Raw genomic sequence first — 14632 nt, forward strand, 5'->3', positions numbered from 1 at the left:
ACATCGCTCAGTACAGTATATAGGGTGTATAATCCCCAGGTGTATCTCACACATCGCTCAGTACAGTATATAGGGTGTACAATCCACGGGTGTATCTCACACATCAGGCGCTTCACTAGGTTTACATGTATAGGAGTATCTTCATATCCTTTAGAACCTATATATATATCTTACATCCAATTTTTCAAGGATGTAAGTAAAGAAAAAGGAGAACAATATAGTGCAGAGACCTTTTTTGAAAATGGTATATTTACAAAGACGAATATACACTCACAAGCCGACTTTTAAACATAAGCCCATCAGAATTTCTCTCTCTTGTGTTGATTCCAAATGGGATTTTATTCTTCATTCTCCATAGCATCAACCTGAGTGAAGTGTGTATGTGTCTCCCACAATGGAAATACACAATGGCTCACACACATAAAACAAAGAAAGGCTTATAGTGCAGACGTCCTTAAAAAGTATAACAAGGTTTTATTCTGACAAATTTGCACTTACATAACGTAAAAGAATAAAAGGCATATAGAATCTCTATATCACTTCCCACTAATGCCAAGATGATCCACACCGGAGCGCAGAGATCACAATAAACTGCTGGTTGGCTACGGTCCCGGGAACCGTGTAGCTCACCTATTCCAGGGGACAGCGATGGTATTTCAGGCAGATAGTGGTATCGTGATGCAGACCCGCTTAACGCGTTTCGGTTTCCCTTTTTCAAAAGCGGATACTGTTAAACTGCAAACCCCTTCCTTATAAACCCCAAGATCCTCCCACTTAATAATGGACAGCTGTAAGGAGTTCAAAGAGTTCGTTAACGTAATTCGGCTGTTCGTGACTTCCGGTCACGTGGTTATGCGTTCCACCGCCGGATGTCAGGTTTCACTTCCTGCTTATGCGGTTCACGTGCGTTCCAGATGCCGTGAAAGCGGAAGTTCATCGGGTATCGTTCTATTTTCATAAAATTCACATATATAGCAGCATTTTTGAAGCGGCAAGAACTCCATTCATAGATCATAAGGCAAGGTGCTCAGATACATAAAAAGATATAAAATTAAAGACAATAGATTATAATATGAAATATATAAATTATTAATCATTTAAAAACCATTTTAATTCAAATTCACCGTTAAGCCCACATGGTACCAAGGTTTTAAGATCAAAAATCCATTTCATTTCTGTTTTTGCTAGTTTAGTTTCAATATTTTTATTTTTCCAATTTCCTATAATCTGTTCTAATCCCCAAAAGTTTCTTATTTCACATTCTTTGGAATTATGGCAGTGTTTAAAGTGCATCGAGAGAGTGTGCGTTTCAAGGCCTTTTCTGATATTATAAATGTGTTCACATAGTCTCACTTTTAGCATTCTAGTGGTCTTGCCTACATAGAGTAAGCCACACTTGCATTCTATAGCGTAGATCACATTCTTGGATGTACATGTGATAAATTGATTAATCTTATAGCATATACCATTGATGTTAATCTCTTTATATTTAGAACTTGTGGTTTTAACCGTTCTGCATACCAGACAAGACCCACATCTGTGGAAGCCACGCACACGTTCACTACTCCTTTTATTATCACTTAGAGCACTTTTAACCAGCTTATCTTTGAGAGATTTAGACTTCCTATATATAAAGGATGGTCTTGTGGGTATATTCCCTTTTAGAACAGACTTGATTATAAAGCCAGCCGATAAGGGGGGTGGAGTGGTCCTTATGGATAAAACAGAATACGTAAAAGAAATAGATAAGCAATTAAATGAGGGATGTACTTATAAACGTTTGAAAAATGACCCTACAAATCAAATTTCTAAGACACTTTCTGAATGGACATCCAAAGCCCTTTTGGATGGTATAATATCAAAAGACGAATTTGAATATATCAATGTTAAAGACCCCAGTGTACCTACTATCTATATTCTACCTAAGATACATAAGGATCCACTTCACCCCCCGGGAAGACCAATTATATCGGGGTGCAATGGCATAACTGCCAATCTTTCTGCATTCATTGATTCTTTTCTACAACCCTTAGTGGTCAAAAGTAAATCTTACTTAAAAGACACAGGGGATACACTAAGAAAATTACAACTCATTGATTGGGATAAAGATTGTTTCTTGTGTACAGCTGACGTTAGTACATTATACACGATAATTCAACCCATACAAGGCTTAGAGGCGGTATCATATTTTTTAGACAAAAATAATACCGAAGAGTCATTGAAGGAATTTGTATTGGAAGGCATAGCCTTTATTTTGAAAAACAATTATTTTTACTTCAATGGAGATTATTATCTTCAGCAGGTCGGTACAGCCATGGGCACCAGGTTTGCCCCTAGTTATGCCAACTTGTTCATGTCATACTGGGAGGAGTCGGCGGTGTGGCAGGACGGGTTGGCAGGGGCAGGCCTGGTGTCCTGGTACCGATTTATCGACGACATTCTTTTTGTATGGAGAGGAAGTGAAGAGTGTCTTCACTCCTTCTGTGAAAAGTTGAATTTTAACGATAAAAATATCAAGTTAGTCTTCACCACAAGTAAAGAGGAGATAAATTTTTTGGATTTGAATATATATATTAAAAACAATAAGTTAGAAACACAAGTTTTTAGAAAACCAACAGATTCAAATTCTTTTATTGAGAAAGATAGCCAGCACCATGCAAACTGGCTAGAGGGAATACCCTACAGCCAGTTTGTAAGAGTTAAACGAAATTGTTCAGAAGCTCAGGTTTGCAACACACAAATAGACCAAATGTCAGATTGTTTTGAAAATAAGGGGTATAAAAAAGAAAAATTACAGTCTGTCAAAGAAAAGGTCACATCCATGTCTAGACATGAATTATTAACTGAAAAATCGACAAAGCCTACTCCAAAAAATTATGAATGGTCTTTCATTTCTGGTTACAGTTGTCTACATCGAGAGATAGAAAGGATTTTCTATAAAAATTGGAAACTTCTTGAACAAGATCCTGTTCTAAAAGGGAATATACCCACAAGACCATCCTTTATATATAGGAAGTCTAAATCTCTCAAAGATAAGCTGGTTAAAAGTGCTCTAAGTGATAATAAAAGGAGTAGTGAACGTGTGCGTGGCTTCCACAGATGTGGGTCTTGTCTGGTATGCAGAACGGTTAAAACCACAAGTTCTAAATATAAAGAGATTAACATCAATGGTATATGCTATAAGATTAATCAATTTATCACATGTACATCCAAGAATGTGATCTACGCTATAGAATGCAAGTGTGGCTTACTCTATGTAGGCAAGACCACTAGAATGCTAAAAGTGAGACTATGTGAACACATTTATAATATCAGAAAAGGCCTTGAAACGCACACTCTCTCGATGCACTTTAAACACTGCCATAATTCCAAAGAATGTGAAATAAGAAACTTTTGGGGATTAGAACAGATTATAGGAAATTGGAAAAATAAAAATATTGAAACTAAACTAGCAAAAACAGAAATGAAATGGATTTTTGATCTTAAAACCTTGGTACCACGTGGGCTTAACGGTGAATTTGAATTAAAATGGTTTTTAAATGATTAATAATTTATATATTTCATATTATAATCTATTGTCTTTAATTTTATATCTTTTTATGTATCTGAGCACCTTGCCTTATGATCTATGAATGGAGTTCTTGCCGCTTCAAAAATGCTGCTATATATGTGAATTTTATGAAAATAGAACGATACCCGATGAACTTCCGCTTTCACGGCATCTGGAATGCACGTGAACCGCATAAGCAGGAAGTGAAACCTGACATCCGGCGGTGGAACGCATAACCACGTGACCGGAAGTCACGAACAGCCGAATTACGTTAACGAACTCTTTGAACTCCTTACAGCTGTCCATTATTAAGTGGGAGGATCTTGGGGTTTATAAGGAAGGGGTTTGCAGTTTAACAGTATCCGCTTTTGAAAAAGGGAAACCGAAACGCGTTAAGTGGGTCTGCATCACGATACCACTATCTGCCTGAAATACCATCGCTGTCCCCTGGAATAGGTGAGCTACACGGTTCCCGGGACCGTAGCCAACCAGCAGTTTATTGTGATCTCTGCGCTCCGGTGTGGATCATCTTGGCATTAGTGGGAAGTGATATAGAGATTCTATATGCCTTTTATTCTTTTACGTTATGTAAGTGCAAATTTGTCAGAATAAAACCTTGTTATACTTTTTAAGGACGTCTGCACTATAAGCCTTTCTTTGTTTTATGTGTGTGAGCCATTGTGTATTTCCATTGTGGGAGACACATACACACTTCACTCAGGTTGATGCTATGGAGAATGAAGAATAAAATCCCATTTGGAATCAACACAAGAGAGAGAAATTCTGATGGGCTTATGTTTAAAAGTCGGCTTGTGAGTGTATATTCGTCTTTGTAAATATACCATTTTCAAAAAAGGTCTCTGCACTATATTGTTTTCCTTTTTCTTTACTTACATCCTTGAAAAATTGGATGTAAGATATATATATAGGTTCTAAAGGATATGAAGATACTCCTATACATGTAAACCTAGTGAAGCGCCAGAGTGGAATACTACTTGTGTATATAGAAATTGTCTTGGAAGCAGGTGAAACTTCCTTTGTATTTTTCACTGGGTCGATTCACTTGGTCTGATTGCGCACTCTGTCTCCACCAAAGCCTTGGTTTTAGTATCTCACACATCACACAGTACAGTATATAGGGTGTATAATCCCCAGGTGTATCTCACACATCGCTCAGTACAGTATATAGGGTGTACAATCCCCGGGTGTATCTCACACATCACACAGTACAGTATACCGGGTGTATAATCCCCAGGTGTATCTCACACATCACTCAGTACAGATTACAGGATGTATAAAATCACCAGGTGTATAACACACGTCGCACAGTACAGTATACATACTGGTCACAACAATACAGCAGATATTGAGCACTGATCAGGATACTAGAAGTGACACAGAGCTGCAAGATGCAGCAATAGCCTACTGTACTGTACTATATGTATACTGCTGGTCACCAAAATGCTGCACTGTCCTACTATATACTGCTCACAATAATGCAGCATAGAGATAGTATACTTGACACAGAGCTGCAAGATACAGCAATGGCCTACTGTACTGTACTATATGTATACTGCTGGTCACCAAAATGTTGCACTGTCCTACTATATACTTCTCACAATAATGCAGCACAGAGATGGTATACTTGACACAGAGCTGCAAGATACAGCAATGGCCTACTGTACTGTACTATATGAATACTGCTGGTCACCAAAATGCTGCACTGTCCTACTATATACTTCTCACAATAATGCAGCACAGAGATGGTATACTTGACACAGAGCTGCAAGATACAGCAATGGCCTACTGTACTGTACTATATGAATACTGCTGGTCACCAAAATGCTGCACTGTCCTACTATATACTGCTCACAATAATGCAGCACAGAGATGGTATACTTGACACAGAGCTGCAAGATACAGCAATGGCCTACTGTACTGTACTATATGTATACTGCTGGTCACCAAAATGCTGCACTGTTCTACTATATACTGCTCACAATAATACAGCACAGAGATGGTAAACTTGACACAGAGCTGCAAGATACAGCAATGGCCTACCATACTGTACTCTATATGTATACTGCTGGTCACCAAAATGTTGCACTGTCCTACTATATACTGCTCACAATAATGCAGCACAGAGATGGTATACTTGACACAGAGTTGCAAGATACAGCAATGGCCTACTGTACTGTACTATATGTATACTGCTGGTCACCAAAATGCTGCACTGTCCTACTATATACTGCTCATAATAATGCTGCACAGAGATGGTATACTTGACACAGAGCTGCAAGATACAACAATGGCCTACCGTACTGTACTATATGTATACTGCTGGTTACCAAAATGCTGCACTGTCCTACTATATACTGCTCACAATAATGCAGCACAGAGATGGTATACTTGACACAGAGCTGCAAGATACAGCAATGGCCTACTGTACTATACTATATGTATACTGCTGGTCACCAAAATTCTGCACTGTCCTACTATATACTGCTCACAATAATGCAGCAAAGAGATGGTATACTTGACACAGAGCTGCAAGATACAGCAATGACCTACTGTACTGTACTATATGTATACTGCTGGTCACCAAAATGCTGCACTGTCCTACTATATACTGCTCACAATAATGCAGCACAGAGATGGTATACTTGACACAGAGCTGCAAGATACAGCAATGGCCTACTGTACTGTACTATATGTATTCTGCTGGTCACAAAATGCAGCACACTGAGCACAGATATTTGCAGCACACTGAGCACAGATATGGAGCGTTTTCAGGCAGAGAACGTAGATATTTTCAGCACACTGAGCACAGATATTTGCAGCACACTGAGCACAGATTAAGGAGCTTTTCAGGGAGAGAACGCAGCCACATCCTCTCCGTTCAATCTCCAATGCACGAGTGAAAATGGCGGCGACGCGCGGCTCTTTATATATAATACGAATCTCGCGAGAATCCAACAGCGGGATGATGATGTTAGGGCGCGTTCGGGTTAACCGAGCAAGGCGGAAAGATCCGAGGCTGCCTCGGAACCGTGTAAAATAGGTGAAGTTCAGGGTGGTTCGGATCTCGGAGAACTGAACCCGCTCATCTCTACATTTAACTAGACAAGCAATTCCTCACCTGTACCGGGATGGAAAAAAAACAACCCTATTGTAATTATTGGCCACTTAACTACAGATATTTGGAAAGGCAGAACTGGCTAAACTAAAGAGTACATGACTGTGACAGCCCACTGGGTGGATAAATGTAACAAACAACGCCAGCTCATTCAGAGGCAGGCTACTCTCTGTATCACTGGCTACACTAATAGGCCTATAGTTGACAACCTCTTAGCAAGACTAAGCTGATATAGCAAAATGGCTTACCACCTGGACTCTCCTCAAGATTTGTGATTTCTGATAACGCACACAAATATTGTGAAAGCATTAGAGCTGGGTGTATTCCAACACATCTCATGTTTTGCTCACACAATCAACTTGGTGGTACATAGCTTTTTAAGAAATGACAGGACCGTGCAGGAGGTTCTGTCTGTGACCCCCAAAATATCAGGACATTTGGCATTCAGAAGCTGCATGCAGAAGACAGTTCAATTTGCCCAGCCACCAACTGAAGCAAGAGGTATCAGCAAAGTGGAATTCTACCCTTTACATCCTTCAGTAGATGGAGGAACAGCAATAAGACATCCAAAGCTACATAACAAGCCATGATAGTGGGAGAGGAGGGGGGATGTAATTTACTCCAACACAGTGGAGAATACTTTCTATGTTGTGCTAGGTGATGAAACCATTCAAAGTACCTCTAAAATTAGTTCACACACTCCCAACTGAGTCAGGTGATTCCCCTTATTATACATTTGGAAAAGCAGCTTGAGAAAATGAAGGGGGAATGAAACTAAGCGATTCCGCTAAGTATGTACTTTATTTGCTTAGCCAGGATCCAAGTGTTGGCAATATCTTGAAATGGGAACACTTCATTTTGGCGACCGTGCTTGAACTTAGGTTTAAGTCATATGTTGTGTCTTATTTCCAACTGATCCAGATCTTAAGAGATGCAAAGAGCTCCTGGTGAACAAGTTGTCAGTTCAAGTGGTACATGACAGGACAACGTCTCCTTCAGTTTTTACAGCAACTGCTGCTGCCAGAAAAACTCAGATTTTCCATGAGACCTAGTGGTAATGCATAGGAGTCAACACAACATTGTGAAATCTGGTTGGTTGTAAAAGAATTGCCCAAAATTAGTGACACCTTTACTGTAACTCCATCTGATCCAATCAACATCCAAAAAATTGTGGAGGATTGTTTAAATTACAATGTATAGATAGGTGTCAGGCTCTGGAGCCTTACCTCCGGTGGGTGCTCCCGCGGGTTACCGTCCCACTGGTTGGCGCGGCAGGGAGCTGCTGGCAGCGGGTCCTCCTGGACGGGTGTGCGGCTGCCAAGGGCAGGGGGTCGAGTGTCTGGAGAGCCGGGCGCTGCGGCGGGGATCGCTGCGGTAAGGTCCTCTAGTGGTGACACAGTATAGTGTGTCAGAGACAGAAGCTGGCTAAAGCTGTGTGCTAACAGCTAAGTATGTCTCCTGTGCTGGGGTCAGCCATGTTGGAGACCAGGATATTACCAATTAAGTTCCCAATCTGTGTCCAGCCAATCCTGCGTGTTCTCCCCTTACAAAAGGGGGCTGGCTCAGAGGGAGAGTGCCAGTGCTTCAAGTTACCTTCTTGTGAAAGGTTCTCCAGCTCTGTGTTCCCAGGTTACTTCTGGTTCCCTGGTCCTGGTTGCTCTCATCTATCGGTTACCTAAACGCTGCTGCAGTCCTGCTGTCTAAGTCCGTTGCCACTCGTGGAAGCGCTCACGGGATCCCAGGTCATAGAGGAGCTTCAGGTGCTAACGGCGGTTCCCGCAGACATCTTAATTTCTTCACAGTCCAAGTTCTTCAGCCTCGTCTTTCAATCACAAACCACAGTCTTCATTTCTTCAAAGTCCAAGTTCTTCAGCCTCGACTTTCAACCACAAACCACAGTCTTCATTTCTTCAAAGTCCAAGTTCTTCAGCCTCATCTTTCAATCACAACCCACGTCTTCATTTCTTCAAAGTCCAAGTACTTCAGCCTCGTCTTTTAATCATAAAACACAGTCTTCAGTTCTTCTTTATCGGAGTTCTTCAGCTTCACGCTTCAAGTCATTTAACCATAGACTCTAATTCTTCGAGTTTCTTCTATTTCTCCAATATTCGTGTACAGCCTGATTATTCATTAAAACTACAGTTATCTTCCCCCTCCTTTTCTTTACACCCTCCGGCCAACGTTAACACTTAGTTTGGCTTCCAACCCGTGAGGAGGAAATACATTCAGCCACCTCGCTTACTCTCGTCACAGGTAGATGTCCCTTCAGCCAAAGCTCGGTTGTCGGAACCCCAACTTACACCGAGCATGACAATAGGCATGTCACAGAGTCCCTTTGAGAGCTGGAAAGAAAAAAGATAATTTTGAGTCATTTGTACAAACTCGCTTTGCATTACCTAAGCTGTTCATCCTTCAGTGTGTACTCAGAAAGAGTTTTCAGCACAGCCGGAAACCTTGTCTGTGGTCGGCATGGGAGGCTACTTCCTCAAATGTAGAAATATGAAGTTCATCAAAATGAACTGGAAATTCCATGAGCAAGACCTTTACCAATAAGTACATCAAAGTACAGAGACTTCTGTAATGGTGTATTCCAGCAAGGATGAATTAGTATTGTGTGAGAATGATGCAGGGGTCTTTTAACAGAGGATGGGGCCTGTGTGCAGACTCTGGGTTTGCCCTCTCCTCTCCATGGCACAGTAGACTCTAGCATTATGCAGATAAACAATGGCCATTACTCTATCATTCCTGGAGATAATTATATCAGGTGCTAGAAAGGGGGAGGGGTCACAGACAAACAGCAGACAGAGAGGGTGGTGCTTCCGTGCCCCCCCCCCCCCCCCTCATATCCCACCAGCACACTAAAAAATTACCTGTAGCCATACCTGAACCTATATGATAATAGAATTTCAGAGAATTAGTCACACGTGTTTGCAAAGACATGTTGAGCCACACCAAGGATTCTCCGATATCAGCAGTCCTAACACTGCATAACAGCAGTGCCCACATAGAGCTATGTAATTTGTCCACAGTAGGCCTTGTGATAAAGGCTCATACTAAAACACATCTAGACAGAGAGCTAACTTACCCGGGAGCAACCCCCAGGATCTCCCTTTAGCACTACCAGGAACAGCATGCCTTCCAAATACTGCTCCCATTCAATGCCTTCTCACACATGCAGACAAACAATGGCAGTTGCTCTATCATTCCTGGAGACAATTATATCGACACAGTGTCTCGAAAGACACCTTCACAAGATGGATTGTTTTGCATTACATTGCTTTTGCCTATCAAGTTCTGATACTAGCTCTGCAGTATGCATGGTTTTAATTGCACCCCTGAATTGAGCCTGGTGTCTCAAAACAGGGTTTTTACAATAGACAAATAGGGCCTTTATCTCAATCGGATTCCGCAATGCTGTTTGCATCTGCAACTTAATGCAAATACTGCTACATGTCATCTGAATGTGCAAGGCCTGAGATGCCTACTTTATGCATCTTTAAATGTTGAAATACTACTTGGGGTGTCTTTAGAAGCCACCATTGGTGGCACCATTGAAACTTGCACCATGCCCAGGCCAGGAACATATTCTTCATCAGAGACCGGTTATGCCCTTGAATTCTTAACCAGCCCATAAAATGGTTTATTTCCTCATCTGAATAGCCACCTCCCAGTCATCACCCTGGACTCTGAAACTCTGTGCGTGCACAAAGTGGGACGCATGCGCTCTGCCATTTTGTAGTGATTTAGACGCATGTGCAGTAGCAAAATAATTGCTCAACTCCGTGAAAATTTACATTGCGCATGACTCAGAATCTGGGCCATCTACTTAAAGTTAGGAAACACTTTGTAGAAGAAGCATTAGACATTTGTTTCCCCCAGCACCCTGAATGATAACCGTAACCAGATATAAATTCCACATGATAATAGAATTCAGAGATCTTCATTACACATATTTGTGCAAATGTGTGAATAAGCCCCACAGCCGCATCAAGGCGTCTCTGTATATTTGGGGTCCCTAGCGCTATATCTAGGTGCAGGGTGTGGCACCCCAAAACACCAGCATAAGCCAGAAAGCCCAGCGTAGCATACCAGTGAAAAAACTAGAGTGTTAATAAATTGGCTCCTTACTACAATATGTCTAAGCTAAGAGCTACCTACCTTGGAGCAACCCCATAATGCTCCATGTGGCATGTCAGGGCCTGCACCTCCTCCTAATGCAGGAACCTCTCTGCCTCTCACAACAAACATATATATTGGTAGATGCTCAATTAGCTTAGTGATATCATTCAGGTGCTCGAAAGGGAGGGGTATTTCTAAGCAAGAAAAAAAGGCATTTGTTTCCTTCAGCACCCTGAATGATAGAAGCATTAGAGTAAACCACTTGCTATAAAATTATAGGGTTTTAACATTTCTCCCACATAAAGAGAAGGCAATAGGTTTCATGTACTCTGTCTACTAAATGCATTGTCTCTGGATTTTGCACCAGGAGACCATGAAGGAGTCTACAGATGTGGAAGTTGTTGTGTGTCACAGCCGGTAGAATTTGTGAATCCGTTGGATGTGTGCTAGCGGTAGAAGTGCATGCCTCTGCGAGGAGAAAACGAGGAGGACGAATATAGTTTCCTCCCATATGCTTTTATTAACGAAAAGACATATAAGAGCAAATATTTAAAGAACAAAGATGAGGAATTCCAAAAGATTAGGATGCAGAGTATTCATGGGCAGAGTTATTGAAAGATAGTGAATCCTTAAAGAGTTTGTACGTTGGATAGTTAATTGTCATCACTGAAGAACACTGAAGGAGTTTTGCAGAATGGATGATTATTAGATGTGGCTGAAGAACACTGAAGGGGTTTTGCAGAATGGATGATTGTTAGATGTGGCTGAAGAACACTGAAGGTGTTTTGCAGAGTGGATGATTAATTGAAATGGCTAAAGAACACTGCAGGACTGCTGGGAAATCCTCTACAGATAGGACTCCAGGAGACACTGTCCTAAGTGGCAGGCTGTGAGCCGCTGGGCCGGGGTAACCACTGGCAGTTTTGCAGCAAACGACAGCTGAGCTGAGGTGACAATTCCGTGTAGCTGAAAATCCAAGGGAAACTGAAAGGCACACAGACGCCTGTACTGGGACAGAAACATAAAGCACTGGCAATGTTTCAAACCGGACTGCCCCCTTTTACCAGAGAGCTCAGCCTGTGATTGGCTGGAAGAGACCAGAGACCAAATCCCATTGGCATACTATGAATTTGTCTCCAAGATGGCAGCCCCCAGTACTGCAGACACGCCAGAGAAGGGGATCTTGCTCAGGCAGCCTCCATGCACAGTGCTCCAGAGCATGGGACCTTATACAGGCAGCCTCCCTGCACAGTGCTCCCATGGCAGCAGTCCGCACAGTCACCAGCTCCCTCTCAGCTTCAGCACACCAGCGGCCCTTACAGACCTCTGCCGCCACAGCACTAGCCATCTGACAGAGAGCTCCCGGAGACCATCACCGGAGGTGAGTCCCCATTCCATGAAAGTGTGACTATATTAAGCTTTATTAATTATCAGACTTTTCGTAAAAACATTTTCAAGTAACAAGGACTAATTGGCTTTAATATTTCTATAAAACAAAGACAATACAAAAGAAAGGGCTATTTCCAGTTATTTATATTGTAGCTATAGACATGTTACACAGTCAACATGGTATTGTATTTATAAGACAAACCGTTTAAATTATTATGTTTACTGTCTGAAAGCTATTATTCTTTGGCGATTTCTCCTGAATTATAGTGTGAGACAGAATATCTCTGGCGCCTGTTACAGATACCGCTTTCACATCGCTAACCCGGAAAGGAACCGGCTTTTGAAAATGCTTCCAACTCTGGTCTGAACACTAGAGATGAGCGGGTTCGGTTTCTCTGAATCCGAACCCGCCAGAACTTCATGTTTTTTGTCACGGGTCCGAGCGACTCGGATCTTCCCGCCTTGCTCGGTTAACCCGAGCGCGCCCGAACGTCACCATGACGCTGTCGGATTCTCGCGAGGCTCGGATTCTATCGCGAGACTCGGATTCTATATAAGGAGCCGCGCGTCGCCGCCATTTTCACACGTGCATTGAGATTGATAGGGAGAGGACGTGGCTGGCGTCCTCTCCGTTTAGAATAGATTAGAGAGACACTTGATTTACTAATTTTGGGGAGCATTAGGAGTACTCAGTACAGTGCAGAGTTTTGCTGATAGTGACCAGTGACCACCAGTTTTATTTATAATCCGTTCTCTGCCTGAAAAAAGCGATACACAGCACACAGTGACTCAGTCACATACCATATCTGTGTGCACTGCTCAGGCTCAGGCCAGTGTGCTGCATCATCTATTATCTATATATAAATAATATTATATATATCTGTCTGACTGCTCAGCTCACACAGCTTATAATTGTGGGGGAGACTGGGGAGCACTACTGCAGTGCCAGTTATAGGTTATAGCAGGAGCCAGGAGTACATAATATATTATATAGTGAGTGACCACCAGACACACAGTGCAGTTTATTTAATATATCCGTTCTCTGCCTGAAAAAAGCGATACACACAGTGACTCAGTCAGTCACATACCATATCTGTGTGCACTGCTCAGGCTCAGGCCAGTGTGCTGCATCATCTATATATATTATATATCTGTCTGACTGCTCAGCTCACACAGCTTATAATTGTGGGGGAGACTGGGGAGCACTACTGCAGTGCCAGTTATAGGTTATAGCAGGAGCCAGGAGTACATAATATTATATTAAAATTAAACAGTGCACACTTTTGCTGCAGGAGTGCCACTGCCAGTGTGACTAGTGACCAGTGACCTGACCACCAGTATATATAATATTAGTAGTATACTATCTCTTTATCAACCAGTCTATATTAGCAGCAGACACAGTACAGTGCGGTAGTTCACGGCTGTGGCTACCTCTGTGTCGGCACTCGGCAGCCCGTCCATAATTGTATATACCACCTAACCGTGGTTTTTTTTTCTTTCTTTATACATACATACTAGTTACGAGTATACTATCTCTTTATCAACCAGTCTATATATTAGCAGCAGACACAGTACAGTGTGGTAGTTCACGGCTGTGGCTACCTCTGTGTCGGCACTCGGCAGCCCGTCCATAATTGTATATACCACCTAACCGTGGTTTTTTTTTCTTTCTTTATACATACATACTAGTTACGAGTATACTATCTCTTTATCAACCAGTCTATATATTAGCAGCAGACACAGTACAGTGCGGTAGTTCACGGCTGTGGCTACCTCTGTGTCGGCACTCGGCAGCCCGTCCATAATTGTATATACCACCTAACCGTGGTTTTTTTTTCTTTCTTTATACATACATACTAGTTACGAGTATACTATCTCTTTATCAACCAGTCTATATATTAGCAGCAGACACAGTACAGTGCGGTAGTTCACGGCTGTGGCTACCTCTGTGTCGGCACTCGGCAGCCCGTCCATAATTGTATATACCACCTAACCGTGTTTTTTTTTTCTTTCTTTATACATACATACTAGTTACGAGTATACTATCTCTTTATCAACCAGTCTATATATTAGCAGCAGACACAGTACAGTGCGGTAGTTCACGGCTGTGGCTACCTCTGTGTCGGCACTCGGCAGCCCGTCCATAATTGTATATACCACCTAACCGTGGTTTTTTTTTCTTTCTTTATACATACATACTAGTTACGAGTATACTATCTCTTTATCAACCAGTCTATATATTAGCAGCAGACACAATACAGTGCGGTAGTTCACGGCTGTGGCTACCTCTGTGTCGGCACTCGGCAGCCCGTCCATAATTGTATATACCACCTAACCGTGGTTTTTTTTTCTTTCTTTATACATACATACTAGTTACGAGTATACTATCTCTTTATCAACCAGTCTATATATTAGCAGCAGACACAGTACAGTGCGGT

This window comes from Pseudophryne corroboree, chromosome 1 (genome assembly GCF_028390025.1).
Source record: "Pseudophryne corroboree isolate aPseCor3 chromosome 1, aPseCor3.hap2, whole genome shotgun sequence".
NCBI classification, from domain to species: Eukaryota; Metazoa; Chordata; class Amphibia; order Anura; family Myobatrachidae; genus Pseudophryne; species Pseudophryne corroboree.